Source organism: Camellia sinensis, chromosome 7 (genome assembly GCF_055761805.1).
Source record: "Camellia sinensis isolate YWXY chromosome 7, ASM5576180v1, whole genome shotgun sequence".
In the NCBI taxonomy this organism is placed as follows: domain Eukaryota; kingdom Viridiplantae; phylum Streptophyta; class Magnoliopsida; order Ericales; family Theaceae; genus Camellia; species Camellia sinensis.
Genome location: NC_138967.1, coordinates 150,169,012 through 150,184,568, shown reverse-complemented (window position 1 = coordinate 150,184,568; position 15,557 = coordinate 150,169,012). Strand labels below are relative to the sequence as shown.

General features: G+C 34.2%; 1 long non-coding RNA gene across 1 annotated transcript; it reads left to right on the top strand.

Annotated features, from left to right (window-relative positions):
* The first annotated feature begins 369 nt into the window (after window positions 1–369).
* LOC145794823 (uncharacterized) lies at window positions 370–7,248 on the top strand. Its single transcript, XR_014334761.1, has 4 exons — window positions 370–564; window positions 4,120–4,276; window positions 4,921–5,036; window positions 7,029–7,248. It is a non-coding gene; the product is annotated as an uncharacterized LOC145794823 (long non-coding RNA).
* Window positions 7,249–15,557: the final 8,309 nt, after the last annotated feature.

Below are 15,557 nucleotides of genomic sequence, written 5' to 3'. Positions count from 1 at the left end.
GATTTGATTAAGTGTGATAATATTTATTTTTTATGTCACTTTTCAATTAAGTGTGATTATATATATATATATATATATATATATTTTAATCACACTTTCTAATTAACATGTGATTAAAGATCACATAAGAAGAATTAAAAACATCTCACTTTTATTAGAAATGTGATTAAAAAAATTAAAATGATTTTTTAATCACACTTAATTTAATGAGTGGGATAATTTTTTTTTAATCACACATTTTAAAATAAGTGTGATTATATATGTATATATATATATATTTTCAATTTAATTTTTGATATAAAATAATTATTCCGATATTCTATATAAGCTCAGAAATTGCTTTGGTAGAGAGAGAAAGAGCTGGTCAATTTATTCCTGGGGTTTCTAGCGCCTCTCCATCTCGCCTCTACCGCCGATGGCCACCGATCGACGTGCCTTTCCATCTTCCCTCTTGATCCTCCTTCTTTCCTTGCTGATCGGCGCCGCCACTGCTCTTGCTAGTCGTCGCCGTTGGCCATTCCAGCGCTGCTTCTCCTCTCACCGTTGCTGTTTTTTCCCGATTTGGTACGTGGCTTTCTTTATGCTCTCTCTCTGATTCAATCATCATGTTTTGTAAATTCTTTGATTACAATGTGAATTGTCTTTGTGATTGAACTCTCAAGTCTTGACTGAACTGTGCATTGAAGAAAATTGGTCTGGTAATTTGAGTTACTTGTCAAAAATAAAAAATAGTAAATAGGATGGAATAAAAAATTCTCTAAATCAGGTAATTTGAAAGGCTATTTTTTGTTTGTTTGTTTTTCCCCATTCCTTTTGATGATTTTAAAATGTTACATGGCTTGGAGGCACTTAGATTGTACTTAGCCCGTGTATGAAATGGAGCTTCTTCTCATTATAAGTGACTTCAATTAGGATAAAATTTATGTGACAGTAGTTTTATATATATGCATCTATCTTTTTTTTTCATGTTTTCTACGGGATGGTTGTTAAGATTACTAATAAAAGTTTATGCAAACAACCTGAACTCCGGCTCGATGAATTTGAGTGGTTGTACTTTGGCACTTCTTCACTTCATCTGCTGCTTAAGATGTGGGCCCTTTATAATTGCTGGTAGTTCAAGTGTTTGTAATTACTTCTTGTTTTTAGGTTCACTGACAAGATCACTATATTTATTAGGAAAATATACATACGATAATGTAGTTTACATGTATGCAAGTAAAATTATGTATACATATGCATGTATAGGTGTCACTTGGCTCTCTGTTTGTTGGCTATGGGTGAAAAAGATTTTAGGGAGGGAAAGTCCCTACGTGGAAGCTTTTAGATTTGTCGGATAGATGGATTCTTTTGATTTTGTTTATTCTTTTTAATGTTTCATACATGGTTTGTGTTGTGGCCCCCTTTTGGTGCCTTGAAGGCTTGAATGGAATACATTTACACATTGAAACAAAAAGATAAGAAATCAGGAGTTAAGAAACTAGTGCTTCCGTCTAATGTATTATCTTTTTATATCACTTTGGGTAGTTTGTCTGTTTTCCTGATTGTTGGGGTTGCTCATGTTGCATCTAATTGTCTTTGGAAACATCTATTCACTTTTGTAAATATTGAATTTTGCACATTCAATACAATTATAGGCAATCAATGGTTAGTAAGATAAATATAATAGTTTTGTACCAATAACAATTGTACTTTTCTCTATGCTATTTTGGAGTGAGTATGGAGATAAGAATGGTGCTGATTGCTAGTCATGCAACATGCAATCTGCTTAGTATTTTTTTCCAAGTTGGGGCCTTTGATTGTGAGCATTTTCTTCTATTTGGTAGTTTCTTGAACGACAAGAATCATATTTTGTTTGTGGCAATTATGGTTGGTTTGATGCCTATAAGGTGGAATGAAGTGCTATCTTGATTGTGTTGAGAAATTTTCTTTTAGCATAAATATTTATTAAATCAGTCATTAGCATCCTTGTAGTCTCCATGAGATCTTTCAACCTGTTACTAGGTTGAAAAGGTTCATTTACTATTCTGGGATTCATCAACAGTGAAGCATAATTTCTTCCATCAATAATGCCCTCTTTGGATGCAGAGAAAATTCTGGGATACGGAAGAAAGAAAAAGAGGAATACCCAAAATAAGATTCCACGTACAACATCTTTTCCAACAAATTCTCAAAGAATAATAGGAGCTCAAATGAATAAAATGTACAAACCCCATTGTTCTCTAAAGAAAAACAAGTCAAGTCACAGCATTATCATCCATTTCCTCTGTCATCTATTTTGATACATGCAAGTGGTTTCATTAGATCATACCAATGACCAAGTTGCATTTTAGTTATGTGGAGACGTAGGCATATTTTGTGTTCCCCAATACATTTGGTCAACTTAAGTGACTGTGTCTTGTAGTAGTTGTAAATCTAACTTTTAAGTTTATTGCCTCCAGTTTAATGTTTGCTTAATTATTTTTGCTTTGAGTCTCATCCTATTTGAAAAGCCTCCATCTTTGATAATTTAGCTTCTTCACAAACCAAGTGGGGGAAGATTGCCTAACTATTAATTCATTCAGCCCCTGTTGTAATTAGGAACCTTGTGCACTGGGTATGACCTTTATTTTTAATGTTCCTGTTTAATATCAAAGAGTTTTCATACAAGTTTCAAAAATGGGTTCCATCAACTTGTTTACTTATTATGGCTAGGATTTTGGGTTAGCATGGAACTCTTGCTTGTCACAGGTCATACATTTGCAATTTTTCAGAGTTTGTTATTTCATATGATAATACACTTGATTTTTCTAACGGTCTTGATAAGTATGTATATCTTCTTTACTAATTTTTCTTTATTCTAGCAAATCGACAATAAACCTTTGTTATATTCATTGTGTTTATTCATAGGCTTTGGGGAATCTTGATGAAGAAACATATGTTCCTGCAATTGCTATTGTTGGATGAGATTTCCACTGGGTTAAGTTTCAAAAAACAATAAGTTTCCTGAGTTCCAGCCAACAGCTATTTAATACTTGCAGGCCTTGTGTTGTGTCTTGGTCTTTACTTGGATGACATCAGGTCTATTATCTCATTTAGTTAGGATGGTCGTCTTTTTTTTTTTTTTTTTTCAAATCTGAGTTTTTTTTTTTTCCTCTCTATTGTTCTGGAGAAAAGATTGCTTTGATTATTAACAGATTGACATGTATGCATGAATTACTTTTTCCATACCTAATAGAAACTAGGATCCCATTCTTTTTTTGTTTTTCTTGTTTAACTTTTGAGTAGAATTTTTGGAGACATTATCTAAAAATTTTGTTAAAGAATTACATGGTTGGTGATTTAATGAATCTTTCAACAAAATTTTGTGAAAGAATCTGTGAATAAAATTAGTATTGCTGTAAAATTAGTATTGTTGATATATGATATATGATATTCACAAAAAAAGGTATCTGAAATTTTATCTGAAAATGAATTATATGATATACATTTAAAATTAGTATGATGTGAATCTTATCTAGAATGACTGTGATTTATAAATATATTTATCTGAATATTTTCTAAGTATTTTTTTAATATGTATTTATTTTATAGGTTTTTCTACTTAGGTTATTCATAAAAAAATAAAATCGATTACTTAGGTTATGATTTGGATTGATTCCTTTGCTTTTGTGATCATCCTTGCTAGTTGAACTAGCCTCCTGATTCTTCTTGGATACCATGCTTGGCTATTTGAGGATCCTTGTAGATACCTGATGCCTACTACTGCCATTATTTCTTGCCTTTGTTTTAGTTGGCTGTGGGCATCTTCTCTTTGAGTAGTTCCTCCTTGCAGGCTGTTTTGAGGTCTCCTTCTGTTAGCAAGTTCACAGACCCCATCTCTCTTTGTTTATGTGGTGTCTGAACTTTTATTTATTTTCTTTTCATTTAGCCTTACCATATAACATACATAGGTAGGGAGATTGTAGTTAGATTGTAGTTAGAGATGACATGAGGTTCCACCATTGACATGAGGTTCCACCATTTCCATGATGGGATGTGCTATTGTGGTAATTTTTAATGATTTGAAATGGACTATCTAATTATCTAAAATGTTATGCTGACTTACATTTGTTAGATTCATGCTAAAATTAGTTGTAACAGCTGTTTATGGAGACAAGATAGGCCTTAAGTTCTAAGTGGAAAGATATAAAATGGCAAAAGACATCTCAGCATTGGGCCCATAATTGCTTTCATTTGGATCTGATATTCTCCAATTGTGATCTCTAGGATTGAATGCATCAGTCTGAATATCGCTCAGGTAATCATGCTATGCAATTCTATTAATCCTAATTCATTTTGGATCATTTGTAATATCTGTTACATAGTTCAACATTCACCCTGTGTAATTTGAGTAATGAATTGAGTTATTGGTAAAAGAAAAAAAATTACCAAGTATGTCGTAGTGAAGCATAACCCAAAACTTTGCCAAACTATTGTAAGCATTGATGATGTGTGATTTTTATCTTATTAATTGACATCTTTCCCTGTATAAATGCAGTGGAGAAATGGGTAGATGGTAAAGCAGAGAATTACCAAGATTATCGCAATGAAACTGAACTTTTCATTTTGAATTTTACTGATGCTAATTTTGGATCTTGAATGTTACTGAATTTGATTCATTAGTGCCTGTGTCAGCACAAATGACAACTAAACAAAGGGATCCATAGTGCCATAGTTCAAGACTCATTCCGTATAGCCTCTAGTCTATATCTGCTATGGTTATGGAAGATAGGGGGGTAGCATTCCTTTGTTCCAGATGGTAGTAATTTCATTAGTACTACTAGAAAACATGAATTCAGAGTGTTTATTAAGCAATGAATCACCTTGGTTAAAATTTATGTTGGTGTACCTAAAAACTAATTGTTGGAATCTATTTGGACAGCCGTATTGTCTTTTTTGGAGTCGCTTGAGGAGCATTTAGAGATGACATCTAGCATAATGGAGTTTCTTAAGAAGCAAGGTTTCATAGGACAATTTAGAAGAGGAGGTATCCTATGAACTCGTACATCGCCTTTTTGGTAAGTCTCGCTTGTTTTATCTTTTTATTTTTTTCATGTTGGTTAGTATATACTAGTTAAAGTACAGCAGTTTGACTACTTATTAACTAAGATGTAACAAGTTTGAAGATGTATTTAATGATAATAGATTCATTATCAAAATTCTTACTTAGCATGACCCTAGTTAAAATACACACTAACCAAAGTAGAGACAAGACTATGTGTTTACTTTTTTGTGTATTTTTGCTAGGCAGTGTTAGAGTTGCTCTAAGTTAGTGATGTGATTAATAATGGGTGTGTATTTGATTGAGTTTTTCACTGTAGAAGAAATGAAGGAACACTTATTGAGTCTCAGGCAGTGGGTTGGTCAAGTTTGTATATCACTTTATGATTGCTGCTGTTTTGTATATATCATTAGGATGGTTTAGCATAATAAGGACTTTTAATAGATTGATCCATTTGAAGGTTTTCCCTATACTCAACTTAGTGAAGCCACATTTCAACCACTTTGTCTTGGGTAAAGAAGTCTTTTCTTGAGATCATGTGCTTTCTCACAACTTACATTCATATCTGTTGGTCTATCTCTTGTTCTTGAGGTTTTAACTTCTCCCTCTTAGTGGTGTTGTCCTTGTTATTTGACACAAACATTCAATTCGTGTTAGCCAACCAATCATATATTGTCTTCATTGTGCTTTATTGGACTATATAAGAAGCAAAGGAGGAATATTTAGCAAACTTTATTTTTACATGGTGTTAGCTTGAGTTGCATATCTTGACACCCACAAAAAGGGAGGTGCAGAATTCAACTCCCAGTTAGGAGCCACTCTATCAGAAAAGAACTAATCTTTGTAATTCAGTTTCTAGGACTTGCTGTTGTCATTTTGCTTCAGATAAATTTATTTGCACCTCATTTGTGTAAGATTCCTGTTCTTTAAAATGTATACAAAGAAATATATAAATAATATTAGCCAAAAGCAGCCAAAATTAAAAACCAAAGAGTCAAAAAAATCATGAGCATGTTTATAAATGAAAAATAAAAAATCACAGTGATTCCTTACCAAAGACGATTTGATCAATGCTTTTGTTGGGTACAAATTCATAAACAAGAAGACATTGAGGGGTTTCAATGGTACAACCCAAAAGTCTTACAAGGTTGTTGTGTTGAATTCTACTGATCAAAATATTTTGAGAGAAGTTGTAGGTTTTTGTATGTAAATTGCTAACAGACTGTTTATAGATTCTTTTGGGAGTGAGAAACTATAGGAAACATTTGTTTTTTTTTTTTTTTAACTAAATGAAATATGCGTTTTCACTTATTTTGTGAAGATACACCTATTTTTGCAAAAATTTTGCAATTACTCTTGACTGAATTGTTGCTTTTGGTGCAATATATTGATCACTTGTTTCGAACAATGTAAATAAGAGCTAAGGGAATTTTATGGTTGACACATTGTGCAGAAAAGATGTTAATCTGATCTGAGAAGTTAGAGATTTTTGTTGGATCAATTGTTAAGAGGCTTTTGCTTTATAGGAAAGACCACTTTATACATTTAGAAAAATATGCATATTTTATTTTTTGACTATGATTTATTATGATTGGCATGCAAAAGTTTGATTGTTGATTTTTAACTTGTGAGAGAGAATTAGGTTTGGTGGTTGTTTTCAAAGATTAGAACCCAACATGCATGAAAAACCCATTGTCGTGAATCAAATGTACCTCAATGCTATTTTGGAGCTATTATATATATATATATATATATATATATATATATATATATATATATATATATATATATTCTGCCATTAGTGATAGTGATATATGGTATTCTTGCAATCTTTTGGCATCTTATGTTATCTGTGTTGCTTTATCATCAAGGATCACCTCAACTCTTTGAAGTTCTGATTTGTTAAATGCATTTCTACTAAATTGGTTTATAAAATAAAATTATTTATGTATGAGTTTAGATGTAATTGATAATATATTAATGTTTTCTTTATCTATTTTCTTTGCAGATTGGTTTTTGATGACGTTTGGAAGTATACTTGCAAATGAAGATCAACTGTTGAATTTTGTTTCCTAAACTGATACTTAGTTGTAGTTGCAAATCAAGATTGAGTGTTGATTTTTTTGTTTTTTTTTTTTTTTTTTTTGTGGATTTCACGTTAGTTTATTTTGGGATTTGTTTTGGTGATTTTTTTGTTATACTTAATGGTTTATATTATTAAAGTTGTTTGATGGATACATTTTGATTTATAATATAAATTGTTTATTGATTTTTTTTGTGGAGTGATGTATAATAGCTAGTGATTTCTTAGTACAATTAAAAGGTTATTGGGATATGAGCAGGGATATTTGTGAAATAATAATTAAAATTGAAATATAAAATATGGAACAGGTTTAGTGACGAATTTGTTTCGTCATTTGTACTTGTTATTATGACAAGTGATTATTCGTCATTAATAAACGTTTTTTATGACAAAATTTATTGCAGTGCATATATGGAAGTTTTCGTTGATTTTGTTGCTTGATGACGAAATATATTTCGTCACGTATATAAATATATTTGCGACGAAATATATTTCGTCACCCATGTATGACTTTTGGAGACGAAAAATTTCGTCACCTTTACATCTTACTATGACGAAATTATTTCCTCATCAATGATCAACATTTGTGACAAATTTATTCGTCAACTAAAATTATAAATATGGTATTGAATAATTATTTGGTGACGAAAATGAGAATTTTTGGCGACAAAATCTTGTTTTATTGGTGACAAAAAATTTCGTCACTGAACTAATTTCATTGGTGACGAAATTATTTTTCGTCATGGTGGTTTTTAGTGACAAACATTCAATGACGAAGCTGGTGACGAAAATATTTCGTCACAAATATCTATAGTGACGAAATTAGCTCTTTCGAGACAAAAAAAATTCGTCATTCAAGACCTAACTTGTTGTAGTGTCTGTTTTGTGCTTGGTTGTGGACCAAGGACTTGTGTTTTGCTTTTGAGGGAAGAGGGTGGCTTGTTAGCCATTCCCTCAACCCATCGGCCAAGGCTTGATGCCATTGACCTTGTTTTCTTGCCATCGGCCAAAAGTGTTGGCCGATCTGCACTCCTTTTGGTCGGTCGGCACTCCTTTTGGTCGATCGGCCATATTTTTTAGCCGAGACCTTTCTATCTACTTTTTGCAGATATTTTCTGCTAGTTGTGACAGCTGGTATCCACAATTCACATCCTCCATACACGTGTATGGAGGGATTTAATCCAAGACTCAAGCTTGTTCAACAAGCTTGAGAATTGGAATTCTATAGGGAGCCCCTCCTTCATTCTCAGGGGTTCAGAAAATAGAGTCTTGAGAGATAGATATATATTTGTATCTATATCTCCTTGTTAATCCTCGTTTTGTGCTCTAAAGTGTCTTTTTGTCTTACTATTGCACACAAACACCTAGTAGAACACCATCCTTTGGTTACTGAGGTCCTTAGGAATTATTTTTAGTGTTCTTGAGCTGGTTTTGGCCAGAGGAGGCTGCTGGAGCTTTGTTCTTGAAGGTGTTCTTCAAGGGTGAGCAACTAACCTTTTGATACCCCATTCTTGCTTAAGCTTTTAGACCTATTTACATATTGTTTTAAGCTTAACTCTAAACTGAAAAAAGTTCTGATTTTGCATGCTTGAGACCTTTGTTTAAGGTCACTTTTTGGTTTGGGGTTGTTTACCCCCCCCCCCCTTAGGCCTTGTTTGGCCTTGCTTTTGTGCCTTCTTTGTGAGCTTCGGCATCACCTTGTTTTGGCCTTCTCACCACTGAAATCTATGGTGTTTTAAGGTCCCAAAAAGGAGAGGGTCATCCATTCTCCTTGTGTCTTCAATACTTGCCTTGAATGCCTCATGTGTGAGCATGTTTGTTAGGCTTGTTTTAGCTTGTACATTAGCATGTATTTGTGGTTATTTTGCTGAGGCTTACCACTGTTTTTGCTTGGATTGATCACTCCATGCATGGTTTCTACACTTGTAGTGTAAATCATACACACTAGTCTTGTATGCTTCATAAAGTAGCATGTCATTCTAGCCTATATTGTGTCCTTTTCAGCATGTATTTGGTGTTGTCTTACCATGTCATACCTCTGTTTAGGTTTGGTTTGGTTAGCCTTTGCATGCCTCATGCAGTGGTAGTGCATTTCCATGAAATTGCCTTAACATGCTTTGTGCTTTGAGCCATGTTTTTATCATGATTTTGGCTTGACCCAAAGAAGCTTTTAGCCTTGCTTTACCATGTTTAAGCTCTGTTTGAAGTGTTTTGGGTCGTGCATGACTTGCTTTGTATAGCCTTGGTTCAATCTAGCTTGTTAGCTTTGAGTATTGAGTCTTCTAGCATGCATTACTTGGACCATTTTCATGATCCATGTTTCATGCTCAAATGCTTGCACTTATCACTCCTTTAATGCTTTAAAGAGTTGATGTTTTATGCCTCATGAATGGATCATTATACATGCCTCCATGCTTAGGTCTTTGGGATGCCATCTAAGTGGGTTTTTGGTCTTGTTTTACTATGCCATAACTCTGTTTTTCATTGGTTAAGTCATGCCATGTTTGGTCTTGATAGGTGTAGTATAACACCTCTTTTGTAGCATTGCATGCCTCATGTTTTGGGTGTTGTGTTCTAGCTTGTGTTGGCTAGTTTCGAGCATATTTTTGGTCTCATATTGACCTTCCTTGGGACTATTTTTGTTGCCCTTGGCCCTTTGGGGCTTGCCTTGCATAGCCATGGCTTGAGTCCCTTGGTTAGCGTTAAGCTTTAGGCTTTCTTGCATGCTATACTTGCTTTGTTTAGTTGATTTGGCATCATTCCTCACATATTTTCAGGGCTTATTACATTGCCACATTCTCATGTTTGTCACACCTTGCTCATGTTTGAGAGTTGTGTCTTGTTGCCTAGCTTATGGGCCAATTGGCATTCATGTTTGTTTTGCATTTTGGTAGCATCATTTTAGCACTTTTGGCCACTGATTTGGGCATGTTTAAGAGTTGTCTATTTTAGTTTAAGTCCATCTTCGCATGTTGTAACATGCTTACCTTGCATGTTGTTGCATGCTTGTTGCATACTTGGTACATCGCATGTTGTTACATGCTAATTCCATTACATACTGTTGCATGCTAATTTCATCGCATCATGCTTGCATGTTTGCATAGCATTGTGTGTGAATGCCTTGCCTCTTGATCAAACATGATAAAGGTTGAGGCCCCTTATGTGATTTTGTGCATTCATTCCATGTTGAATTGCACACTTGGCTCCTTTCGCCTTCATGCGTTGGAATGTGTGATTGGTGGCCTGAGGATCGAGAACTACACACCTTTGAGCCTTAAACATGATAAGGGGTGTAGTTGCAAACATTGTCTTGCAAATGTATTGCCATACCTCTGTTTGTCCTCTGCTACAGCAAAACAGCATTTTGCAGGAAAAGATGGCCGATCGGCTATCTGGTGTGCCGATCGGCTAAAAGTGTTTGGCCGATGACCTCATAAATGGTCGATAACCCATTTCCCTTGGCTGATGGCCCTGTCTTTCGGCCGATGGCCTCCCAACATGTCCATGAGGTGGTTCAGAAGCATCACAGAAGTTTGTACAGTTTTCAGAAGTGCAAAACAGTGTAAACAGAGGCAACATGGGACATGGCAACGGATTTCCGAGCGAAGCCGATCGAGCATGCATTTGTCCCTCTTATTGAGGCCACTTTACTATTTTTGTAGCTTAATTAATTTGTTTAATTAGTGAAGAGTTGTGTAATAATTAATTAGCTTGTTAGTTGATTAATTAGTTGATTTGTATTATTCTTTCGGACCCTCCGTCGAGAGGGCACAATTGTTGTAATAAGTGTGCGTGTGTGTGATGCATGTCTTCCAACCCCCATTTCTTTCTCTCTTTTACTTAACCGCTTACGATGGTTAGTTTTAGGGCATATTTCGTTTAGCATACCTTATGCTTCGCATGCGTGCATCCATTCATTTGTCTTGCATGCACCGGGGCTCGGCGTATCATACTGACTGCATCGTATTTCAATTCCTACTTGAATACATGTATCGAATTGTCGCATCTCATATGCCATCTTAGAATAGCCGAGCCTATTTCTAGTTACATTTTGCATGTGTTGCATTAGTCATCTTAAACATAGCTAGGATCATGCATGATTACTAACTAGCTATTGTTTTGGCTCGGAGTACACTGTGAGTGTTTGCGCTTTAGCATACTGCATGTGTGTTATTGATTGCCATGAAAGCATGCTTACCATAAGGCTAATTGCTTATGTGATTAACTGCCTGAATGCCTGTGGGTGAAGGTTGGATTCCTGAATTGGAACAATTCATTGAAATCCGCATTTTAGCCTACTTGCGAGTAGCAAACTTCAAACAATTTTCCAAACAAACGGATATGCGATGCTTTGTTCCAAATTAGGCGATCTAGTCTATACTTGTTTGTTGCGCGCATCACGTAGTAAGACTAGCTAATTAATCGGAATAAGAGCACATGTTTTTCAAAAACAAGATATCATGTTAGTACAGGCCGATCTTTGATCGGGCGAGCGGGGGTGCTCATTGCATGACCTTCCCCTCTCGTACCCAAGTTCCCGAGCCGAGGCAACTTTGGTGATGAAAGACACGTGGCCTTAGGCACGAGTTAGGGTTTCCTAAATTCTCCCAAAATAAAATATTTAGGTGCCGACTTTGTATCTGGGAAAGCAGTCCATGTTTGGCACTTCTTTACAAAAATTAGTTTTCCAAAACGATTTGTCGAATTTGGACTCTTTGGTGATTTATCGGTCTTGCATTGCACTTTGCGAGATTAGATTCAGAACCGTGACATTTGAGTCCTAACTGTAGCATGCTAGAGAGCAACCGAGATTTCGCGCCTTCGCAAGTGCGGAGCCTCGGGAGTCCTCGGGGCGCGTCTACACTATGACTTAAGAGTAAATAAAGATTACTCTTGGTTTGGGGTTTATCTCTTAGAATTGAAGAGATGATTTTTAGTCTTTTGTAACAAAAGAGATGGAGTGACATGGTATTTTTGTCTTGAATTTTTCAATATGCAAACTCATCATCAATATGAGTTGATAGTTATGACAGTGATTGTTATTCCAGACATATTGATCACGTCATAAACTGTGGTAATACATAGTTATGTAAGAATTTTGTCCACATGACTGTAAATTATTTTAAGAAATACTTGCAAGCGATTTGATGTGATCTCATCAAAGGGGATGGGTCTTAAGCGCACTTAACATAATCACTCTTGGTAGAAACTCGATTCAATGCCTAAAGAAACATCAAGTCTTAAGTTCAATGAGCCCAAGTACACTATACGTCCTGATTGCAAACACTTAGGCCCTTTTTGGAAAGTGGGTTATAATCCACTTCCCGGATTATAACCCACTTCCTCTTTCACAAAAAGCTGCTTATAAGCAACTATAAGCAGTTTTTAACCAAAAAGCTGATTATAACCATCTTCCCAAAATAGCCCTTAGTTTTATTTCATTTTCACTCGAGGTTGAAGTGCTTGGTACCTGTAATGTGAAAAGAAGAGGATGAGTTAGCAAACTCTTGATAAGCTTACAACTGGATTGTTAGGGTATTGTAAATTACAGGAGTACTCATAGTAAGCTTACCTATGTAAGTGTAGGAGGTAGTGCCGCTTCCTATGAGTCCAAGGGCTTGACTCTAGAGCACTTATAAAACAATCCACATGTCGGCTTTTTTGGATTACCTAAGGAGAAGAAAATTTGTGTGTGAGATGTGTCCGGTTTATTGTATAAGATCGCAAGTTCAAAGACAAGTCTACTATGCCATCTTGATTAATTTTGATTTGTTTTCACTAAGTGAATAATTCAAATAAAAAGATATCTTCATTTATGCATAAATTTTCCTAATCTATCCAAGTTGTTATTTTCATATATTTTGAAAATGATGGGGAAATATTGGAACATTTTCATAATATATTTATATATATTTAAATATATAATATAGTTATATGAATGATTAAAGAGATGTGACATTTGGTTTTAAACCAAAAGGTGTAACCATTGAGTTTAAACAAAAAGGTGTGTCTTTTGGATTTATGCCATGGGGTGTAACCATTGGATTTAAACCAAAAGACATGATTCTTGGATTTAAAGGGTGTCACTTTTGAATAGAAAAAACACGACCTTTGGTCTAAGGGATACAAACTCATGCCTATATAAAGGTGGAATGGGTTGGCAATTGGAGAAATCATCCATATGAAATCCATAGAATACCCATGGAATTTCTCCTTAGCATTCGTATTGTTATTTTCCTCTATACTTGGTGGATTAGAAAAATCCAAAAGTATTCGGGATCTGATTTCGTTCGTAGATAACGCAGTCAGATATCAGTCTTTAGATTGTGATTCATTGTATCGTAGATGTGGATTGGCAGGGAACCCGATGCACACCATATTCGACAGAATTGGTGGGAGCGAATATCGTCTAAAGGAAACCGACATTGTAACGCGCTTTGAAGAAATACTAATTATTTTTCTATTTTATCTCTTTCGATCTCATTTACCAAATTTGCCCCAACATAGATCATAGAATGTTATTTTTGACCATTAAGTTGAGGTGAAAAACAATCTAGAAAAGCATATTCCTACGCTCCGATTGTTTGGGCAGAAAATATTTTTTTTTTTTTGCATTCTCTGTTATTTGGTACAACAGAAAACAAAAGTCAACGGAAAATATTTTCCATTGTCAATAGAGAACAAGTTTATTTGGGTTGAAAATGTTTTCTAGTTTTAATAGGCGGAAACGTTTTCTGAAATAAATTTTCTTAGTGCCACCACATTACAACTACTACAATCACCTCTACCACTACCACGGCCGTAACCACTACCACCACACCACCACCGCACAACAACTGTCACCACCACCCCCAACACCTCCACTTTCACCTCCAGCCTACCGCTACTACTACCACTACCATTAATGCAACCGTTATTACTCAATTTTAAAAAATGCAACCAAACATAAGAAAACGTTTTCTATGAAAACCATTTTTTGAAATTTTTTTTCTATAGAAAATGTTTTTTGTTGAAACAAACAGAACGCTAATACTAAAAATCCCCACTTCTCTTTTTTAATTTGCCATACCAATATTAAAGTAATCCAAATTTTAATACCAAGTTAAACAAATAATAAACTAAAAAACATCTATCAAATAAGATCCTTGATAATTATGAAATTCTTTATTAAAAAAAAAAAAAAAAACTATTACCGTCGAAATTGATGTAAATAGTAATAGTAACATGTTACCCTGTCTCACAGTAATATATTACTCTGGCAATATTGTCCAAAAATATATATATATATATATATTTTTTTTTTACTTTGTTCATACTCAATTATATGTTTTCTCCCTAGGAGGTTTATGAAACAAAATAAATTTGATTGTTCTTTTCACTAAACAAAAGTCTAATGGAGAGATTTTGGCTAAATTTCCCCCAAAAAATAATTAAATTATCTAAATTGTATGTTCTCTATACAGATGATTATTTAAATTGAACATTTAAAAAATTATAAAAAGTTATGATTTAATTTGTTACAAAGTTAAATTTTAATTTTTTTTTTTAATTTTAAATTTCTTCAAAAATTAATAAGTAGACAAATTCCCCTACTTTGTATGCCCATTTTAATACGGCATGATGGCATCGTTGAAGAAAGCAAGTCGCCCACCTCACTAGCATTATTCATTTGTGGAGAACATCATTTATTTTGTCAACGTCAATTGCACCAGTCTTTCTCCCTCAAGCCTTTCTAAATCGTTTTCTTCTTAATCTTTCCACTTGATAGGTGTGTGGATCTTCTCAGCTATTTAACAAAGTTAATTAACGAGTTAGTTCAATTGGTCAGAACCCCTGCTCTTAGTGAGGTTAGTAATTCCAATTTTTCTACTTGCACGTAGGTCATATTTATCATGTATTAATTAAGACTTTCTCTTGCACTTTGAGAATTTTTTTATAGAGTTTGTATAATTTGTATTGATTTTCATTACTATAATTGTAATTCATTGAACCTCAAGGGCTTGGCTCAGTGAATACAACTTGGGATTTAGGGATGTGTTCCCTCCAAGTGTCAGGTTTAATACTCACTAACTGCAATAAGTTCTTTGGAACCAGTCCATACAGAGCGTTTGCTCTGGTTTTAACTGGGCCCCGCAAGTGAGCGGTGTGATTGGTTCTCCGAAATTAGTCGATGTGCATGTAAGTTGGCCCGAATTATTGGAAAAAAAAATTGTAATATATTGGGTTTCATTATAATATCTAATATGAATCAAATCTAAAAAATACAAAAATAAAAATAAAAAAAAACAAAGTTATATCACTCTTATTTTATCCATTAATTTTTTTATTACATGATTAATTATTCCAACTTTGAAATTTTCACTCCGTGATTAATTGATTAAGGATAAATTATGTAAATAGTTTATTTAATTTACACGATGTGTCAATTTGGTGCCTATTGTTTTAATTTACTCG